The sequence below is a fragment of the Hesperophylax consimilis genome, chromosome 14 (genome assembly GCF_061612785.1).
Source record: "Hesperophylax consimilis isolate HC1 chromosome 14, BYU_Hcon_1.0, whole genome shotgun sequence".
NCBI lineage: Eukaryota > Metazoa > Arthropoda > Insecta > Trichoptera > Limnephilidae > Hesperophylax > Hesperophylax consimilis.
The window spans coordinates 8,208,715-8,228,151 of NC_142849.1; the positions used below are offsets into that span (position 1 = coordinate 8,208,715).

Genomic DNA, 19,437 nt, shown 5'->3' on the forward strand with positions numbered 1-19,437 from the left:
AAGATTTCGTGTTTTGTTCGCTCGCAATTCTATTTACTGTACGTTTTTCCAATTCATATTATTTGCATGTTTTCAATATTGTTTTCGGTAATATTTTTTATGTAGTGTTTTTCTTCAGAAGCCGACGCGCCAGCTTGTTCCATTCATTCCCAAGATAGGTGATATAGTACTACAACCAACGGGCTGGAGGGCGGTGATGGCGGGGGGCGGAGGGCAGGTAAACCAGCAGGCAACAGGTGAGGAGGGGCGGAGAAGGGTCTGCGGTGGGCGGGGGCAGGGGGGCGGCCACCGACCACACACAAGTCACAATCACCCGCCAGTCTGTTAGTGTTCCTAGCGGTGAGACGCTGTGGCCGCGCTACAACATTAAACAAAAAACGAAACGAAAGAAACATAAAACTAACAACGAAAACAAGTGAAAACGTCGCAAAAAGTTACAAAAACAACACAACATACACATAACCTCAATTCTTCATAGTTTTAAAACAGTTTCAAGTGCGTTTTTATTCATAAAACCAGCAATTTAACATCATATTTTCTTAGTGAGTGTCAAGTTTTCACGTTGCGTTTTTGAGTTCACATTTGAAGATTTAAACAAATAATAGTGGTGCTCAGAGATGCTCAGTTAAGTGCAATACATTTCGGTTTAGTTGTTTGATAAATCAAGTGTTCTGTTGTAGATATTAATTCCCCGCAGTGGTAGGCAGTGAAAGGATACCTGCCCCCTGGTGCACCTTGACGGTGAGTCGTGTTTGCTTTTCAATTAGTGTCCCGTCTGTTTGGTCGGGACGTTCGTGTTTAATTTTCAATTTGTCAGCCAGAGAATAATAATATTAGTATATTGAGGTTATTTATCTTTACATTTTACCTCAGCCAAGATGAGTTCTGAATATGATTGTGCAAATTAAATTAGTGGTTTTACCCTGCACTCTTCAATTAGAACTTAATGAAGAAGGACATGCTTGTAGGTACATCCACCTAATCAAAATTTCATAAATGTATACGTATCGACGTTTTCGTACAGGTAGGTACTCATAAGTCTTACTTCATCATCTTAAAGTTCCTCCTCATTTGATCTTACCATTATTTATGGCCAGTTGTTTCACAGAACTTGAATAGAATTTAGAATTTGAATATTAACTTTGAAATTTGACGAATTTTTCACGAATTGTGAAGCAAGTGGCCCTTGTGTTGACCTTTATCAGTCCCTATCATTTAAAATGGTTCTTTCGTCTTACAAAAAAGGTAGTTTTAAGACCCAAGATAACTCGTTCCTTTCAATTGAAAAAACCTTCATGCAGCATCCCAAGACATGGCATTTTCTTTGAGAGAAATGCCTATCAGAATCTTCAGAAAGTTATTTTAATTCAATACCTTTCTATTATTATCTGTGAATATTATACAAGTTGGCCATACATACAAAATATCAGTAACCATTAACAGTTTGCGTGCCGTTAACACAATCGTTAATTATTTCCGACACATTGCAGATTACAGTAACTGTAGTAGGTACCATGACGTATCGGCTTCTCAAGAATTTGGACCACGAACTGAACGAGACCCAGCATCAGAGACATGCTATATAGTAAGGCTACCGCTTCGTACAACAGACCACGGAGATAAAGTGACCGAACCATTATACACACGACCTAAATACGGGCTGGCATGGTAAAAACATAACCTGCTTTGAGACACTCATTCCCAATACAACGCTCTACTGTACCTGGTATAGTAGGACCGCGCTGATCTGCAGGCGATGATAAAGAGACACAGAGAAACCCAGTTATACAACTCCACGCAGTCTTACTATGAACGGAAAAAATTATAATAAGTACATAAGACCTTTTGGAATTCTCTCTAGCTTTCGTTTTTCGCCATTCATTATTTAGGTAAAAAGTTTCACAGGTCCGTTACAGAAGTTCTTAGTTTTAACTAATGATAACCGGAACGATATTCCGGTTGGTGCGATGTATTGGCCCACCATTTCTGTTTGCAAAATGTAAATATTACTTCTCTGTAAAGTGAAGAAAAAACGTTATAAAACCATAGATTTCGATGCAGATTTCCAAGTTTTGTAAGTAGGTACCCACGCACCTGAGCAATGCGACCAGAACAAACCAAAACCTTTATTATTTTTGCAAAACATACCTGGTCGGTTAGGTACATATCTATCTAGATACTATATTTTACTTTATTAGAACCACTTTATTTTACAATTTTAAAAGTAGTCACCTTGTTTCGGTTATAACTAACCTCTTCGTGACTGTAATATAGGGTTTTCCAATAAGAGGTGATATTTTATTATGTATATAAATTAAATTTTTATTTATTTTATATACATAAACACACGCTTGCCACAAACTACACATCACTTCTTATCATTTATCACTTTCTTATCACTTCTTTTATTTTATTATTTATATAAATTAAAAATGACAGCTTCAAAACTAACATCTACCGAAATAGCGGGCTATTTAAAATAACACCTCTTATTGGGAAAACCCTATAGTATAAAACAACTAATATAAAATTGGGTAAAAAACTGGTTTAAAACAAAGTAATTTTTCATTTAAAATATAATGTCAAGCCACAAAGATATTGCTTTCTTCGATAATTTTTACATATAAAAATATGTTTTTAAATCATTTGAGTTTTTACCATCGAGATAAAAAATAATTATTGTTGTAAGATTGAGTACCTATTTCTATTTGGCGTTACAATTAAATTGAAGTAAGCAAATTTGGCATTGAAATAATAGTGAACTATCCGGTTGGCTGTACGAAGATAACTTAAAACGATGTTCCACAGAATTATAATAAAACTTTATCAACTTATTTATTAACGAGCTCATGGCATGCCTGTAGCATGTAGTTATCCGAATGAATAGGTAGGTACTTATCATTATTACGCACTCTTATAGAGGGAACCAGGAGGTTCTACTCGAGAACGTCTCGTCTGCCTATGTTTTAATTAACAGTTTGTCAGGATACGCCATTCTCGGCAAATATACTACACAACATTGCGATAAATATCTGAAAGCTTCCTGAAGTCTAGAATTTCTGCCGCAGATTGAAATAAAGCTTTAACTGTGAACGATAGAGTAAGACAGAAACCCCGGCCTAAGAAATTAGGAATGTCGGATTTTTAACGCAACTACATAAAAAGCGTGAACTTTTTATATCTTACGTAGTCACCGGCCATGACGAATGCAAAAATTTTTAAGTTTTTACTTTCCTACGGTAAAACACAACAGGAACTAATAATAGAAAAAATAGGTTCTTTAACAAAAGTTGAATGAAACAAGTGACAGTTGACTAATAAGTCAAATCAATACATACAGTTAATACCTACTAACTAAAGCTAAAATATTGTTATTGTTTCAGAAATCAGTCAAAAATCGGTCATTATTAAAAATAAGAAACACTAATATGCCAATATATATCTATATAAATAAAGATTAAAGATTGTTATTGATTCAATGCATATGAGGTTCCACTATGCAAAACTAGGCTTGCGCAGAGACGTATTTTTTTCATTGCCCAAAAAATCTACAATACACTCTATCAGACTATAGAAATTAGATCTAAAAATATATCGTCTTACAGCATATACAAAAATGTAATAAAGACTTGGATCACTGCCATTGACACAAATACTTACATGCTATAACATCCTACCTTTTGTAAATTTACAAATCCTTAATTTTTCTATTTTTAACCTTTTTTCTTATTTATAATTTTGTAAAAACGGAATTATTTGTTTTATAAACTGCACTAAACAAAATAAGTATATCCACGAACTGGCGATGCCTATGTGGAATTTTTTTTGGTATATATGCATATTATTCAATTATATTTTTTATTTAATTGTATCATTTTATTTTTCTTATCTTAAAGCTACCTTTTTTTATTTTTTATAGTACCTCCTTTACCTGTGAATGAAATGCTTTTTGTAATACTATAATAATTTTAATAATGTTATACTTGTTTTGTAATACTTGAATTTTGTAATTATATTTTTATGCATGTAACAAAAGAAAATTATTAATAAAAAAAAAATTCAGAATCTATATTTAAAAAAAATCCATGATGTAATGCGAATTTAACAAATGATTGCACACTTTATTTTTAAATGTAGGTAGGTATCTACCTATTAATTATTAAAATAAGAAACTATAATTTTTAGTTTTGGAATAACGCAATATCTCAAATTGAAATATTTTATTATTGAAGACAATGTTAGCGACTCTCAAACAAAAATTTCTAACAGAAAAAGTTTCAGTCGCATCTTGAAACTGAACCCAGGACTTCATCCTTTCCAGGGCTTTGCTCTACTACTGAGCTAATCCGACCCTATCATCTTCGATCATATTTAACGGTATCATACTTCGACTAACATAAGAAATAGATAGGATGTAGGAAAAATTATTCAATTAATGTATTTTTACTGTCTGTATCTGTGTTTTCTCCATTAAATAAAAGTAAAATTTAAAAAAACTTCATTTTTTAACGTATATTTTTATTGGCTGATATCTTTATGATTCCAAGATTTTTGCTGAACTAAATGCAATCTGAATAGTGTATTTGTTATTTTTATTCCATTCCAGTATACACATTTAATTTTTCCAATAATTTACATATTAGTTATTATTCATAACAAAAAATGGAATGGGTATAAATGCGTTCTTTGAATAAATTAAAAAATTTCTCTAACTGACAGGTCTTGAGAAAATGACGTCATTTCTATCTATGCGTCACTCGTTTATTATTTTTATATATTGGGACTAATGTCCTATAATTAGCGAGTAGCGACTTAGGTAACTGTTATTCTTCATAAAAAAAATAATCGCTAAGAATTTACATTTAACCGTGTAAATAAAAAAAAAAATAACACTTATAATACATTTTTCATTGGTTTTTCTTGAGGGAAACTGAAAGTTAATATTTTATGATCTCATTGTACGCCGATATAATATTATGATGCACTTTAATCAGACAATGGTTGCAGCTTGCAGCTGCAAAATGCATTCCTAGTTTAGATAACAAAACATCTGATGTTTTTAATGTCCTGTTTTAAACAAACACCTATCGGAGATAATAAAATCGTATCATCATCTTCATTAGTCACTGCATTGTGTGATGTAAAGATTATTTTAATATCTTATTCATTGTGGGAAAAAAACAAATCATATGTTAATTACTTTTTTAAACACAGCTAACTTATTTTGTGGCACCATTTATGTTAATTAAATGATAGAAATTACCCAAATAGACTCGTAAAATTGTAACCTGAATGTTTTAAGCCGTAAGAAAACCAACTAAAACCGGATAATAATATCATTATTGTTCAATATTCTCGGTTACTCCAAGAAATCAGAAACCAGAAAATCGATTTCTTTGAAACAAATTATACGATTAGACAATAATAAGTATAAATAGTATTATTTAATACTTCCTCTGTAAAATAACTCTTATTGATAATTTGAATAGTGTTTTAAGTGATATTAATCTTCGGTTCAGTCAAAATACAAATTCTTAATACGGATATCCTGCCGGACGAGAAACAAAAGAAGTTTGGCTTGTTTCAATTGTGAACGGTGGTCTTAAACCAGGGCAATACTGAAAGTATATTTCACTCTGTAGTGTGATTCAATTCATTGAAGATGTCACTAGGTGACCTAACTTTTGTGTAACTACGAAAGACTCAGATTATTTCTACAATTGTTATAGAATCCATCCAAAATATTAGCAATGAGTTAGTTAGTGCCAACTACCAACATTGTATAAGTTTGCGTTGGCGTTTGGCGAATAATATGTATAATTCCAGCGATAAAATCTAAATCAACAAAATTATTAATAATGGTGCATTCTTTAGACAATGTCCGTGTAATGAATTCACGGAATGTTGAAGCGAAAGGTATCAAGCAGATTGTATCTTGGTAAATAATAAGATAGCATTTCTCTCTCTAAACTAAACTTTGCATAATTTTATGACGGTTAAATCATGACACTATTAGCATTTCCAGCCGATATCCGGAACACTTTACAAACGACACACTGAATGGCTAAAACTTTGCTTTATCCAGCTGAAAAACACGTGACTGAAAAAATAAAAGTATATATATATATATATATACATACTTTTATTTTTTTACTTTTTACTTTTTTACATTAAACAGGAGGCCCGTAGGAAAATATTTTCCTTCGGGATCATCTCTTATGTCATCTTTGGGGATGCTGTGTGGACGATTTTTTTGGGGTGAGGAAGGAGTATACGTGGGCCTTGAAGAGACCCAGAAGTGTCGTAGAAGCGACCCGTTCTCATGTGACCATGTGAAAATGTAAACCGTGTACATATGTTTAGCACGCGTTTGGCGTGTTTCCTGACTATGCACCGGTGCCGAAGGGATCAATGACTCTAGTTCCTTGGAGCATCTTTCATTGTAATACCAGTACATCAAGGACAACATACATACCTGACGCCTGTGCTCTAAGGATTGCATCCTTTTGTTAAGAGAGGGGAATCTATCAAATGGACTGTCCATTTCTGCACGGAGTAAAGACATTTTTCATGTGTTTGGGGTCTCCAGGCTAGAGGTGACCATTTGAATCAAGGTAAATCTAAAATTGAGATTCTGTATCCTGGTTCCTGAGGGCTGGTTTATTACTACCTTCCTTTTTGTAATCTAAAGCTGTAAAGTCAGATTTACGACAGATATACCATAACCCATAGACGCAACATGATAAAGATATAAAACAGAGATACCATTATCCATAGACGCGAAATGATAAAGATTTAAAACAGAGTTACCATTATCAATAGACGCAACATGATAAAGATATAAAAGATGTACTTAGATTGAATCGTTACTTTATAATATTTCGCCGTCTGGATGGGTCAGTCAATTCGGACGTCTAAATTTGCAAAGTATTATTTTTACGACTGTAAGAATTCGCGGCAATATCAATTTATAGATCTGTTGCTAGAATCGCCCACACTGTTCCGGCAACTTTAAGACTTAATTGAATCATTAATAAATCTAATTGATACAGATATGGTCTGCATAGTTCTCACGTCACAGGCTTATGTTTCACACTAACTTACTAATCAACCATCACGCCGTTCCCAGAGAGGTAGGACAAAACCAATTTCTTGAATAAAATTTACCAGGGTTATTATTAAACAGGGGCGTTTAGGCAATCCTATTAATTTTCATCATCAAATTCAACTTTCCTATAGCTATTGATGTTTTCCCCATGCAGTCGCTGCATATATCTTATTAGATTTCAATGTCCTGGAAATAGTCGTAAAAGCTCCGTCATTAAGCTTATAACTACATTGAGTAGTTTCCTGGCTTGTGTGGGCTTTGGACGCTTATGATGAGACAGTACCCTAAAATAAAGCCAGAATCTTAACGACGTAAGGGAACAGCCGTGCACAAAAATATGCGACGAGCGGCCCTGGTGTATTGGACAGACCTGCGGCTGAATTCACACTATCAAATCTCCAAAATAAAGTGGCATCTTAACGACGTAAGTGACGAAGTCGTGTAAAAATAATATTCGTCGCTCAGTTCAGTGTATTGGACGGACCTATGGTCGACTTTACAGTCCTAGAAAAACGATTTTTCCGTGGGGTTTATTCAATTATTTCTGACGAACGTAAAATCTTAAATGTTTCTAGAGGGATCCCTCGGGAGGTTAAAAATTCACTTCTAGAAAAATAAAATTTGATGAATAAATTAATTGAGTATTAATTCATCATATAAACGGATGTCGCAGTCGGTCAAATATTATAATGACATCTAAAATATTACCGATGTATATTTCATCATGAATATGCCATAATAAATAACAGGTTAAACACACCTACGGAAATAAATAATGTCATATCTGTTATCGACGAAAGATAAACATTATTTAGGAATAAAAAATCCAATAATTTATGAATGGGTTTAAATTTGAAATACGTCTCAATAAAGTAGAATCAGCGATGCTACGAACGAAATACCGAGATTTTATTTATGTGTCCACAAGCCGTTGGTCATTACCTTAAATGTTTCGTAATAATATCTTATTCCGGTGTAAAGCGCATATTAAATTATTTAAATGCAAAAGTAGTTTCTCATTTTTGATGTTGTTGACATTCATAATAATAATAATCGGATAACTTGTTTAGCGCCGTTTTTGTGAAAAATCACCTCAAGGGTGCTACAATACTCAAGTGGTTACAATATTCAAGTACAAGCTATTCAAGAATAAAAAATAAATTCTTATGCTCTTTTCTTAATTTTGAAAATTGGTATTCTAGCATTTTAGTTTCCCGCAAGGGTAGGCAGAGAGGACGGACCGTCAAACAACTCGGTCTTTTCACACACTAGTTGCCTCATTTACATTCATACATAATCTTCTTTTATTCTGACTCTTACCATGGCCCGACTCAAGTATCTGATTCACTTGATCGTGCCATGTCGTCCTCAGGCGTCCCCGACTTCTACTAACATTCGAATTTGCGGCATATATTCTCCTTTTCTCCTTGTTGGCTCTACATGCACTAAGCTTATATCAGCCTTGCATTCTTTTCACATTTCTCACACGATCATACATGGTTTTACCACACATACGCCTCATGGTTCTCATTTCTACAGCATAGACGCTCTTTTTAAAGATATGAATATGGTTAAATTGTCGAACAGAAAGATTTCACTGACTTGGTGGTTCTATATAAAATTCTTAATTATGCATTTAATGGTTCAGAATTGCTTGCATTGATAAACTTTCGGATTTCACGTCTAGTAAGACGTCGGGATTTATTTAATAACTACCATATGTATTCCCCGTTGCCCAGAGTACTAATGTAGGGAAGGAACTATAAGAACTATAGGAACTATAGTCAGTGGACATCTTCAATTGTTACTGATTCAGTTCAGTTATGAACAATAAATACTTTTTTACTAATTCATATGTTAAAAGGGGCGTTGATAAATAAATAATAAAAACGAAATTTTGATTTACGTGTATATTACAAGAGCAGATAAAGGATATCAGAAAATATATATATGTATATTAATTGCAAGTAAGATCATTGGTGTTATAATCTCGGAAATATGAATATAAAGCGAATACAATTATTACGTAATTACACAGAACGTAAATATACATGAAGGCTGCAATATTTTATTTAATCAATTCAGTCAGTCAATTATAATCAAACAAATACACATGTATAATGAAATTTTCACGTTTTATACTTCATTACTAACTCATTCCCACTATTCGTATGACCAAAATTTTATGTATAAAATACATAACCTTTTTCGCTAATAATGTATCCCAAATTGTAATAGCCCATCGGGGTGTTTACAAATCCTAAATTGTAATTTCCCTTCTGGGCATATACAAATCCTAAATTGTAATTTCCCTTCTGGGCATATACAAATCCTAAATTGTAATTTCCCTTCTGGGCATATACAAATCCTAAATAGTAATTTTCCTTCTGGGCATATACAAATCCCAAAAAACTTAACTATACGAATTCTGTACCAAAATATTTAGAGTAGGTACTTTTTTTTAATATATGTTTTTTAATTCATATTCTATTAACTTTACAGCTTTTAACGAATGAAAACAACAATACTATTTGTTTTATTTAGTCCAATTATGGATATTATGCTGCTGCTGTGACGTACATAATAAATTATCTATTATGACATTAATGACATTTTGTATTATTGTGAGTTTGCTTACCAGTAGCAAAACTCAACAAACTGTACCTTGTGATGTTTTGGACATCCACAAAAATAAACGATAAATAATAAAATAACGTGCTCTAAAAAATTTTTTGTTTAAACAACGACGGAAGATTTATTGACAGACAGGCCTTGAGTAAACAGATTCCCACGGGAAAGGAGAGACCGGACGACAGTCGAGTTTGGAACTTGGGTGGATTGACAGCCCCGAGAAAGGGATACAAATCAGAAGTGTTGTTTGAAATTGCAGTTAATTATTGAATTCAAATGGTATTAGAGAATATTGCGGAATATTGAATTAAAGTGAAAGATTATTGATCCGGTGTTTGTGTGAAGTGAAAGTGATTCGACTCAGTGGGAAAACAATTAATAGTAATGACAATAATAATAATTGGATAATTTGTAGAGCGCCGTTTTGTAAAAACCCACCTCAGGGGCGCCAGGTGTTGTGCAATCGCGATTGTGTTATAAAGTTGTGTTGATTTAAACGTGATTTCGTATACAGTTCGAACTAGATTGCTTGTCTTAAAAACATGAAAATAATAAAAATATTGATTGCGTTTTAAAATAGAGTGAATGTACTTAAAGGCAGGAAGTGTTTAATCGGGCTAAGTTATTGATTTGGCGAGATGGCATTCTATCCACGGAGACCGAAAACCAGAGAATCAAATAGATTATTAACTGTGGGTTCGAATCCTAACAGATTAGGGAGGTACAATTTTATTTACAGGAATATTTAATTACCCTTTTATAAGCGTAGGGAGGAGGTCGAAAATTAAAGTGATTTAGCTATATAGTGTAACCAGGTAAGTTTCACACGAGGATTTGGAGGTGACTAACAGGGTGAGTTTTTTTATATTATTTATTAAATTTCAGAGGACCCTTTTAATAATAGGATACAACTGAGGTACAGGAACCGAGTTTGCAACGCCTGCAACCCAAATAATCTTCCCATGAGAAGGGATACGCTAGACGCATTGTCAATCAGCTGTGAGCGAGAGACGAGTCAACGACCTTTTCATATATAGGCCGAGAGGCGCGGAGTACAGTCAGTCAAAGGGGAAGTTTTGCTAGCGTATGCCGTCCCAAATTGAAAGCGATCGGATACAACCAGACGGAACGAAATGAAAACTTTTCTTCTGTTATTTGACCTTCTAATTTAATACTTTTCATCTATTATTTGACTTTCTAAGTTACGAATTGGGATGCACAAAAACAAATCTAAAGTCGAAAGAGGGAGATGGCAATCTCCGAAATAAAACTACCAACCGAACAACTTTTCTCAACAGGTATTTTTCGAGAGGTAGGCAGCCTCTTTAAATTAAATGCAAAAAATCAAACCAATTATCCGTTTATACCTTACCTGAGAGGATAGGTATTCAGTAGAAGTTACCCATACCTAATACACGAGGATGCTAGTAACCTCATAAAATAAATACTGGAACCAAATATTAAAATACAGACAGTCCTCATCCCAAATTTGGCATATCGAGTAGACCTTACATATATCTCACATGATAATTGGCTGAATGGGTAGGCACACAACCTATCGTTAATAAGCAGGCAGAATGTCGACAAGATCGTCGTGTGTTATATGTGTATTGACCTAGAAAGGGATGTAAATCCCCGACGGCGTGGGAGTTACAACGTTTTCTGGAGGTGGCACGTAACTTAGGACCTTGCGTGTCACATTTTCGCGACTAGATTCGTGATAAAGGGATGTTATGGTTTTCCCCTTCTACACTCAGTAAAGTAGTTTATCCTGGAGGTGTTTGAGATTGGGGCAATTCTGAAATTGGTGAAGAGACCTGGTTTTCTTTATTCTGGCGTGAAGGTTGCCGATTTGGAACAAGGGGAGACCCGGCCGGTTGTGATATCCAGACACGCAGATATCGATCGCCTTGCTCAAATTATCATCCATCAGTTTTGTTTGGTAAGCGGAGGAGCCAATCTTAACTTGAAAAAAATTCATTTCCTTTCCTCTCCTTCCCCTCCCAAAATATATACATGGATGGCGCCGACAACTAACACCATAAATTTATCGTATGTATATCACATATATAAAATCTAACACTTTATTATATTCACATTACCCTACGATAGGTAGAATCGAGTAGCTAGGGGGGGGTGAGCAGGCGACTTAGAAGATAAGGTTTATGAAATGGTTTTGAAAAACAGCGGTAATGGATTCAACTCACTCTATCTCAAAAGAACCAAGGGATACCACACAAAACATAAATAACTAGGTTTCTAAACCGAGAAACAAAAACCCAACACAACGTTCGGTGAAGCCTTTTTATACTGAACCGTCACGTGAAATGAGTACGTTCAAGGTCGTACGTCACGTAGACAAACTAGGATGTACACACTTGAAGGGGTGTGTAATAAAGAAAAGACGGCAGGGAGGACCTTCCTACCCCGGATATATATATAACCAAAGCCTTATGGAAAAGTTACCTACGGGACTTAAGGAAAATGTATCGTAGAAAGAAGAGAAGGAAAAGTTTGAAGTAGAAAGGGCAGATCATTACAACCTTCCATGTTTTTGCAACAAAAGTAGGTATTCTCAGGTAAAAACACTGCCTTTTATGAAACCTCTCTCCTTCCGGTATCCTTCCAACTCGCCTTTTAAGATGTAGGTATTTTAATGGTTTCCTTCGTAACTTGTAGACGGAGTTAATGTACGGAGTATAATAAATCATTATTAAAACGTTCAATTTATTACGCAGTGCACTTAACATAGAATACCTTTCAGTTAATTTTATAACCGCTAGGACAGTGGGGGAGATGAAGGAAAAGGCAAAGATTGACATATAGACCTTTTTATTAAGATATATATATTTATTTTTTTTTAAAAGAAAGACAAACATTCCCGGGTTACGAATAACCTGACAATATTTGAAAATCTCCTACTACCACCACAGTAAGCTGAAAATGTTGCTTGTGTTGTGATGGAGGACTTAGCCAGCCGAGGAATTGAACACACTACGCCTGAGTGGGACCCAAACGCGATGTCAACTCGGCCACCGACCGGTCATGTATTCACTTAATGACGCGTGATAATGTTAATATAATTACACCCACAATTTAACAACGGGTTTTTCTGTAGCTTTTGGGTTCAGAACCAAAGAGTTTACTTTTCTGCCACGGAGAAAGGATTCCTTTTGTCTTTTCCTCCAGTTGTCTTGAAAACTTTTCTACATTCAAGGTTTTCAATGATTTTTAAATCATCAATTGAACTGACAGAGACTACTTACTTTACGAATATTTATTTCGTCACGCAATAAATTTACGATAATCGAACATGCACAGGTACATTTGTAAAGCGAGCAAGTGTAAAAATCCAGACCTATAAAAACCGTGTAGAAATCACAAACATGAATCGCAATTTAATATATTTTGCATGGTGTTAAAAGTTAAAACGAAGAATTGGTAGTATTTTTTATTGGTACGTTACTCGGCTGAAAGGGACAAAAACTTGTAAACGTAAATGCCATCGATTCAAAGGCATGTTTTACGATGATTTATACCGTGAAACTTGAAACTTCTGAGGGAGGTTATTTAAGAGATGTAGGTACTATTCTATTTCATTAGGTCCAATTGACAGAAATGAAAACAACCCTCCAGGTGTACTGCGACCTAACACAGTAAATTTGTGCGCGTAACCTAGGTAAGCCAAAAGTTGAACAATACTCATAATTTACTATTTCGAAAAAATACTCTGTTCGAAAGCCGATGTGTTTAGGATAGCATGAATAGGAAATAAATAAACCCTAGATGTTTCATAATTAACCATAAAGTGTTTTTTTAAATTTATTTTAGTTATTTTTTTAAAGCAATGTCAGGTGTCCATTGTCTACAAAAAACATTTATAATTTTATTAGTCAAACATAAATTTTGTTATATGGTTTAATTCGTCGAAAGCAACTAAATTCTGATCGAATATGCCAATTCACCGTGCAGAAACCAACGTAACATAAAAGTCCGGTTAACAGGTAGTCCAGACAATCAGGATTCTACTGTGCTTGCGAAAAAACCGATACGGAAGCAACCTGTTGCAGCGAGTCTGTTACCATTTTTGGAATACACATATCCACATATCCAGGTAGACTGTGCAAATGACTTCCATTTATGGAAACGTCCACACCCAACCGGAATAAAATACATACAAATGTGACTGTCTCCACATTAACGTTAAAGGGCAAAATATCCAGTATTGTCCGCTGATAAATGTAACAGTTTTTTACTCAAAAATTACAGATTTCTTTTTAATTGTGAAATATTATTTTATAAAAGGGCAACATCGGGATTTTAAATATAGAATTTTATATTAACTGGGCGACAATATTTATATTTGTATGCTATATATCTGAGTAAAAACACTCGAATATTACATTTCTCTTTTTTCTGGTGTGTTTTTCAATTGGAGATAAGCTACATCAGGACAACATGTAGGAGACTTAAGTTCGAAACAACTCAAAGCGGCATTGATCTCATAGATACCGTAGATCAAATAAGTTTCGAAGTCACTTTGTGCGGTGTCTCACTCCACCATAGCTTTCATAAATATGTCCCTGAAATATATGCCACACCTCATCATGATATTACTAAGGCATTGTCGTGTCCTATACACATTAAAACATACACATAGAATGACTATTTTATGTCCCTGGCTATATGATAAAAAACAAAGCATTTAGTTCATAAAAAGTAAGTAATTGATTATAATTAATTTCACACTGATAAAATTTTGTTCTGAGAGTGCTATTTTACTATTTAAGAAATTTAAATAATTCGACAGCATTAATTACTTAATTAAAAACGTCTTTTATTACCTGTATTTATTTTGAGACAAGTACAATCCCACCGTCAGACGTTGCGTAACAGATTTATCGATTGTACCTACTGACTTCTGAAAGTAGCACCTAGGTGTACCGCTATGTTTGAACAAGTGTACGAATAAATTTGTTAAGTGAATTGGCCTGAAATGTAGTCACAAAAACACGTGGTTAATTAGTTGATTCCGTATATGTATTTCGTATGTACGCCTTATAATAGACATAATAAAACCCCAAATATCGTCAATGTATACTCGAAATAAACCGTTGATTTTGGGCATATCATTGTATGTACCAAAAACAAGTCTTGTTGCATTCGATTTCCCTTCTAATATTGTTATTGAACCTAATTGTGAATACTTAAATTCATTTTCGTTTTAACTGAGTTTTAGAAATACGAGATTTGCGGTCGATCTCAATCTTATTAATTTATTTCTGATGGTTGTTGGTTGGCCTATAAACAAATCAGTTATCGTTTTCAAAATCATCAACGCAATCATGTAGCAATTTCAACAATTCACTTTTTTGTAAATAGTGAACGGTATGTAATTTTTAAAATTATTTATTATTCACTTTCGCACTATTTTCTCAAATTTCTTTATTTGCTCCAATAATTTCGTTTAATTATGCGATTCTCTTCTGTAAACCAGCTCCTTGGCATAGAAAATATAGCTGAATGATTATTTTTCTTATTACACGCATCGGCTATTTTTGCTTGTTTTCCTAATACATGTTTTGTAAGCAGAGCAATAAAACAATTTGTGAAGCTAAGCTCCATTTCCGACGTAAACCATAATGACTAACGTTTTTGGCCTTTACCAAACGTGTCAAAATAATTGATTAATATGTACAAGTGATTAATTACCACTGGTGTGAAAATGTGATTAATTACAGAGCATTGTAAACGTTTTCTATTGCATTGATAACAAATTATTGAAGCAATGGGTGAGCTAGGCTATTATAATTTAATAAAACAGCATAGATAGGTGAGCAATGATGATATGAAATTTACACAGATTTTTTTATGTAATTTCTAGGTTAATGCTCACAATATCGTTGCCATCACTCTAAGCTCATAGGTAATAGATATCTGCAATTTCAATGACACTTAAAAATCCTACCTCTTTTGTATTCTGGTTTATAAAAATATCCCGCTGCTAAATGATTTATAGTAAATTTTTATTTAACTTATGAATGCTAAATGATTTATTTAACTTATAGTTGTGCTGGTGTAAAGATGGCTGATTTTCATTGTACCGATTAAATCCAAATAAAAAACTTATTTTCTTCTTCTAACAATTTCCTTTATTTTAAATTATAAAAAAAACAATTAAAAGACTATAAAAATATTTAAATCCGCAACGAGTTCAAAATATAATTATTTATTTTATGACGCCCAGCTGGCTTTTACACAAGGAGAAAAATGACTTGTATATTGATAAAAATGAATATTGAATATTACTAATTGATTAGGAATCTTTTAAATTATTTGTTATCTGATTAAAACGGGATTGAAGGACCATAATGAATGAATTGTTATGTTTCCTAGTAATTTTTTAGTAAAATACAAATGTTTCATCGTTCATAAAAATCCTAATATTTCAGCATTTCGTCATTGTATGTTATTAAGGCTAATGATGCAGATGCGTGAACGCGTGTTCTGATATACTCGGAATTTACTAAAAGTTTCTCAGGAAACGGTTTACAATCCCGTTTTTAACCGGATTACCAATAATTTGAAGAGATTTTAAATGAATTAGCAATACTCATTTTTCTCCGTGCAGTTTTTTTCAAACTCACAGAATAAAATCAGTTGTGAAAAGATCTGTCGACAAGAAATACATCCGCTTAACTATGTAGAAAGGTAATCGGTATAATTAGATACATAATCATCATTGTTAGTAATCAATCTCAGGTAGCCATCATTTATTTATGTTCCCACGAAAGTTTGCTCAATTCTCTACGTAAGCATTTTTGGCAATAATCTCGCTTACCCATATTTTTAATACATACTTTCTATCTTTTTGTATGTACTTTATTTAGTGCCAAACATGGATTTACATATTATTAAAGTTAAGATAAGAATTAGAATTATTTAAAAACTTTAAAGAAAATCATAATTATTACCTAAGCTTTAACCACTTTTTAAACATAAAAAATACAACTAACGCCCGGTATATCAGTCGGTTGCCATGTGCGTCATTCCTCGCTCAAATTTAAGCTCTTTAAGTTTTTGTAAGCCGCAAAATAGTTCCATTTTTAGACGCCGATGCGCTAGCATGACTAATGCACTGGCTCAAGCCAAACAAATACTATTTAAAATTTGTATCCTATTTGGGGAACTTTATCAAAAAATCAAATCGAAAATTTAACGCGCCTAAAGCATTTGACATTTTGAAAGCTGGCGATCTCCCGATGACAGTAGTGAGCAAAGATATTAGAAGAACGAGATGTGCTATGCGCAGTTCGTACTGAGTGGAATTGTTTTGCCCAGTGTCGCCGGTTTTGTTCACCAATACTACTGCACACCTTCGCTTACGCTAAGGTAGCCGCACTAATACATAGAACAGATTTCTGTGCGTACACGTCCCGATACCGTTCAAAGTACCCTAATTAGGTAGTACTCCGGCTACGGTCCGGCGGCCAACATAGCATATCTCGTTCTTCTAATATCTTTGGTAGTGAGCATAGATATACCATAGATAATACCCAAATGTAATTTTGCTGATATCTAGGTTTACGATCTATTTATGGATTATGTCCCAAGCCGCGATAAGCTCGACATCCAGCCAAGCCGAGCTTAAAATCAACTGATATACCGATGACCCGTGCATATTAGTGCTGCTAAAAATCATTATACTGTTGTACTTACATGCGAATTGAATAGAATAGTCGTAAGAACTAGTTTCCTATCTTGTATTAAACCGACTTGAGTTACTTAGGTGTAAACAGTGACCTTATGAGTAAACTGGAGCGACTGCAAAATTCGTGAATTCGATATATTTATGACCTTCGCGAAGTCGATCACATCTCGGAATACTGCACACGATTACGCTGGCCTTTCATAAAATTAGATTTTGAAACAACATACTTTTCTCTTCATTATACTGTTCTTAACAATATCAAGTCGCAATTTTAGCTACATATATGATCATGGATACTACCTACACATGTATTTATATATTAGTTGTAGTGATGAGAAATTGAAAAATCGTCCTTACAAACTCTCGGTAAATTAATGGATGGAATTCTCGATCATCAGTTTGAAATTGTAAAATCGCCCTCATTTATAACATCTCTCTGAAATTACCAAAAATGCTGAATTGAAATGCTACATTTGTTGTAAAACGATAGTGTTTTATTTTACATTCTTATATAATATCGCACAAGAGATCAATCTTCTCGTAACCAGTGAGACTATGACACACCTAGTCACTTTGAGGAATTTTATAATACTGAAGGAAGTTGGGAGGGGAAAGTGATTGTTGAGACTTTTAAGTAGGTATCTCCAAGTAAGCATGGCGTTTAACCTCTTGTAGGAGAGACACGAAAAAAATATGTAATTTACATAAATGCAGCACAGTGACGGGAGGCGTTTAAAAAGAGAAAGATATTACAATAAAAACTTGATTTTCATGGCCAAACTGCGACCGGCATTCGATGTTTGCTCGCTGAGGTGATTCGGAACAAATTGCTGACAATAAAGTTCATGCAAATAATTATAGCTACCGATAGAGCAATGTTTTGTATTTAAAAAGTCAAGCTCACAAACATTTCTAGGTCATTTAAACGTTGGTCTGTTGATTTCCTGTTATTTTGGCAGTGAATTTATAACTTTTTTCAGTTTTCTTACTATCTATCATGCGGATGTGAAAAAAAGACTACGTTTTCAAGAATCAAATAATTTTTGTTTTACTTGCTACTGATACTTGTTGACTGGTTTGATAGTTATGCCTTGCTTGCATACTTGTGTTGCCTTTCCTGGATTCATGATGTCACTGACTTAAACATGCAAAAGTTGATCTCACCAACTTACCTAGATCACAACTATAATAAGTTTTTTTTTTTTAAATTATATGTGTAATTTAATTTAATGTTCATATATATTTCCTAGCTTAGAGAGTACTAATGCAAAGCGGGCGCGTATATTTTTAAAGGCAATTAGACAAAATTACACATTTACTACAGATATTAAGCAATTAACCAAGTTAAGTTAAGCAATTACAAAAGTAATTGACCCAGTAAATCGATTATGACTGTCCTGACTAGTATAAAAAAATAAATATATTTGCCTTAAATAAACACTTTATTTCATATTTTTCCGACTTTATGGGTTAAATCTTAACCACAGGAAAAACTAAACCATTCCACACACTTTTCCACAAATGATCATCTAATTAATTCACATTATGCAAGTGCACTATGCAAGTATAATAAATACACAATAATACAAGAACAACACGTCAAATCACCAGAGATCAAATGGGAAAATAATTCACCGACTCAGTGGGTTCGGCATGGTAGAACTTCTAATTGGACCTATAAATCCTACTGATTCCACAGTATAAATATTTAAAAAATCTTTCGTAATCCTACATGTATTTAAAATGAATGTTTTTTGCATTTTTATGTATAAATTTTTTGACAGTTCTAATACGCCTAAATTTTGAATGAGAAAGCTAGGTATAATGCCAGTAGCTAATAATATTAATATTAGTTATTATAATGAATTTAGAAAGGAAAAAAATAAAATTCTTTGTGGAAGAACGAAAAAACATTGTTTATGGCACTTAATTCTTGTTGTTCAGCATTTTGATTCTATTTATAAATAATAAAAAAGGATTCATTCCT

General features: G+C 33.5%; 1 protein-coding gene across 1 annotated transcript in view; it reads left to right on the plus strand.

The window, feature by feature from the left end:
- The first annotated feature begins 335 nt into the window (after positions 1 to 335).
- Cad99C (cadherin 99C) overlaps positions 336 to 19,437 on the plus strand; it is a 258,171-nt gene continuing 239,069 nt past the window's right edge. Inside the window, exon 1 of the mRNA XM_089639482.1 lies at positions 336 to 741. The gene's annotated coding sequence lies outside the window, so the exon portion shown is untranslated. The remainder of the gene's footprint in view (positions 742 to 19,437) is intronic.